The sequence below is a fragment of the Cynara cardunculus genome, assembly GCF_001531365.2.
Source record: "Cynara cardunculus var. scolymus isolate 2C chromosome LG 5, CcrdV1, whole genome shotgun sequence".
Taxonomy (NCBI): Eukaryota; Viridiplantae; Streptophyta; class Magnoliopsida; order Asterales; family Asteraceae; genus Cynara; species Cynara cardunculus.
This window is the reverse complement of record NC_037532.1, coordinates 27,662,134-27,666,367: the sequence shown is the minus strand read 5'-3', so window position 1 is coordinate 27,666,367 and position 4,234 is coordinate 27,662,134. Positions and strand designations below refer to the sequence as shown.

Below are 4,234 nucleotides of genomic sequence, written 5' to 3'. Positions count from 1 at the left end.
TTTCGGTCTCTTGAATTCTTCTAATAGCCTCTTGGTCTTCAAGGTCATCAATGTCAAGTTCCTTATCATCGTCATATTGTGACTGGGAGTAAGTGCTATCGGTATCGGTACTTGGTGGCGTGCTTAGTCCCATGGAGATTTCATTTTCTTCAAGAATTTCTTCCACCGTTTCAATCTCTGTCTCTAACGATGTCGTGTGTTGAATCCTATCAACGCTATCCAAATATTCCTTCAAGCAAATGCAACACTCCACGGACTCCGGGCTTAGTCTTGTCTGACGTACCGAAATGATCCTGCCACTAAGAGAAAAAGTAGACTCCGAAGCTACGGTACTAGCTTGGATTGTTAGTACATTATGTGCGATACACGCCAAAATCGGGAATTGAGATTGTTTTTGTTTCCAAAAATCTAATAGATCAATTTTTTCAAAATCTTCAACATCATTTGCGGGACATGGGGCCATAAAGTTAGTATGCACATACATATTTAGTTCACCCAAATCGTTATCGTATTGACTTTTTTTACTTGATTCATTTAAAATCTCGTTCATTAAATTAATCATCAACTCTTTACGACTTTGTCGATGACCACTAGAAGAAGAACTTGAACCTGCAAAACCACGTGAGGAAGGTGCTTGTGGTTGATTTCCTCCTCCGTAAAAATGTTTGTAATGATCAAATAAATCTTGAAAATTGCGATTAAATAAACGTATTTGTTCCATTGAAAAAGAATTATCCATAGCGGTATCCAAACCAAAAGCCACACAAATTTGTGTAATTAAAACTTCAACACCAACAATATTTAAATACGGGTTTAAAGCCGCAGCACAAAGAAAAGGAAATGGAATACCCATAAAATATTTTAACAATTTTTTTTTTCATGCAAGACATCAACCTTCCCCAATCCACATGGTCTTCGTATTGGGCAATTTTACTTGCCAAAATATAGATTTGGTTTAAAACTAAAGGGCTTGTTAGATAATAAATTCCCGATAAAAGTGTTGTCGCATTTTTAAAATCCCCTAAAATGTCGTACAATCCTTCAATCACGGCCCAATCGAGATTTCCAATGGAGTTTTGAGGGTAATGGTTTCTATAAAAAGAAAAAATATAATTTTTTTGTTTTAATAAATTTTCAATCATAAAATATGTCGAGTTCCAACGAACGAGCATATCGTGGTTCGGTCCCAAAGCTCTAAAACTGACGTCTTGGCAATACTTTCTATAGGCCGCATGCATTTTTTTACCTTTAGTGAAAATTCACCGCAACATAAGTCTAAACTTATCAATTACGAGTTTACAAGTATTTAAACCGTCTTGAACGACTAAATTTATTATATGGGCACAACAACGTGTATGAAATAATTTACCATCTAAAATAGGTGTCAAATGATACTTTAATTTTTCCACACAAGCATTGTTATTACTAGCGTTATCAAATGAAATACTAATTATTTTAGCGGTTAAATTATAAAATACAAGGGTTTTTTAATAATCGAATATTGGCGTGCACCCGAATGTGGCGCACCAAACGGTTCAAACGCGATTACACGTTTGAATAATTGTCATGTGTTAGAGTCAACCCAATGTGTTGTTATGCATATATACAAAACCGGCAATCCGTATAGTGCGCTCCATACATCACACGTTAAAGAAATATTGTTACGCAAAGAAGAAAACATTTGTTGCATTTCGTCTTGGGCAATTTTCCACATTTTTATAGCATCACGTCTAAGAGTTTGACGACTTACCGGCTTGTATCGTGGTTGTAGCGTCTTTTGAATCATCTTCGTAACGTGAGGGTTGTCGAAGTATCCAAAAGGCAAACCGACTTGAATGACACATTGTGTTGTTATTTGTCGGTTTAAATCGGCATCGTAGGACCATATTTGATCTTGGATGTCAAGTATCGGTTGGCTTGAATCGCCCCCCGATCTCAACCCCGGGCACGTTTTTTCGGTGTGCCTCCTTAACGTAGAATTTTCTTCCGCCGTAAGGAGAGCTTGACACATTTTGCATTGTGCCTTTCGTTTTCCGGTTGTGAGAACCACCAAGTTGTAGTGATTCCAAATCTCGGACTTTCGTCCGTGTTCGGCGAGAACTTGGGCAACTTGTTCGTTTGATGGTTGTTTACCGGCCATTTTGTAAATCGTAAGTAAAAGAGAGAAATAAACGAGAATTGTGAAGTGGAAACGAGAAATTAATACGTAATGAATTCACAAAATGAAGCGAAAAACCGAGAATTGATAGCGTTTTTTGCGTTTTTGAATATGAGATGAGTTGGTAACAAAATAGGGAACTTCCATCTCTATTTATACTCATTTGGTAGCTTAGAAGATGAAAAAAACGGTCATAATTCGTGTATAACGGCTAGTTTGACTATTCCCAACGGCTACTTTGACTTATAACGGCTAGTTTGACAAGGTTTGACTTTTGTTGACCGGGCCGGGCCGGGCCTATAACCGGTTCCGGTCCTAGAAAATGATAAAAACTCCAACCGGTTCATAACCGGCGGTCCACAACCAGTTACTACCGGTCCCGGTCGGTTCCGGTCCCTCTCCGGTTCCGGTTCCGGTCCTCCGTCGGTTACGGGCCGGGCCAGACCCATTTGGCCATCTCTAGCTGGAACTGAACAGACAGAAACACTAATACTTCGAAAGGTAAAAGAGATAAAAATCAAATCAATGAGAGAGAAGATCAACAAAGAGCCAACATTTTTCTCAATATTGTTTGCATAATTGCATCCCGCATAGCATGATGGAATGAAAGTGACAAGAGGGAGATCACTACAAAAAAATGACTAAAAATGGAACAAACATTTTTCTCGGATGTCGACCTTTTGCTTAAGATCAAATGGTATATATTTTTAGTTTAACATATCTATCCCGAATCTTAGATTTTTTTTTTGTTTAGATCAAATATATTATATGTTCTTAATTTGATATCTAATATATGGGTTTTCAACTTGCATGATATTTTATTTTGTATATGAGAATGGTCATTATACTACTGGTGATGTAGTTATTTATCTGTCGTCTTGGTGTTACTACTATTAAGGTTTGATACATCTCTCTAATTACAATTTAAATATTATAGAATGTTACGATAAAATGTAGTATTTGTTTTTATCAGTTTAATATCTTATATGTGGGTCATCGATTCCACTAGATATTAATTTTATTTTTATGAGGAAAAATCCATTATCTTAACTTGGTGATGTGGTTTTTCATGCATCGCCTTGAACTTCTACTACTGTTGCTACAACTTACGCACTTTTCTAATTTAACTTGAAATATTATAAAACGTTTCTTTTTCATAACTTCAAATGAGATTTCAATTAAATTTGTTACAAAATAAACATCATGATTTGTCGCCTTATATGAGATTTCAGTTAGAATTGTGACTTCTAATTAAACAAACTATTAACATTAGTCAAACATTTATAGCGTACTTTGTAACACCATTCTCGAGCATAGTTAGATAACTTAAATTAGCATATGGTTCTAAGATTGTTGTCAACTTCTCTTAATTTAATGTTAATGAGTAGTTGCCACACACATTTGCCTTAACTTCTTTTAGAAGTGGACTTCAAATTTTAGTCTATAACATTTCTTTTGAAGATGCTAATATCATTACTGCACAACGTGCGGTTGAAACACTAGTTTATATAAATGTAAAAACTTTAATATCATTATATTATTGAATAATATATAAAAAACATGTATGTGTGTGTATATATGTGTGTATATATCTATACTATATTATAAAGCATTTGATAAAAACTCTTAAAAATCATTTTTTATACGTAAAGAACAGTTTATTAATGCATGTTACTTAAAACTCAAGATTGCAAATAGATTGTGCATAAGTATAACTTATTGAAGCTCTATATCTGAATTCATGTAACTAACTGCAAATAAACATAATCAAATACAGGATAAACATCACATTTTAAATATAAAAAATCTATACTATATTATAAAGCATTTGATAAAAACTTTTAAAAACCATTTTTTATGCGTAAAGTACTGTTTATTAATGCATATTACTTAAAACTCAAGATTGCAAATAGATTGTGCGTAAGTACAATTAATTAAAACTCTATATCTGAATTCGTGTAACTAATTGCAGATAAACATAATCAAATACAGGATAAACATCTCATTTTAAATATAAAAAATCTAAAATATAATTAGGATAATTATTGAATTCTAATAGAATACTTAATTATTATC

General features: G+C 33.8%; 1 non-coding gene across 1 annotated transcript; it reads left to right on the top strand.

The window, feature by feature from the left end:
• The first annotated feature begins 3,086 nt into the window (after positions 1-3,086).
• On the top strand, positions 3,087-3,277 carry LOC112513849. Its single transcript, XR_003069316.1, has one exon. It is a non-coding gene; the product is annotated as a U2 spliceosomal RNA (small nuclear RNA).
• Positions 3,278-4,234: the final 957 nt, after the last annotated feature.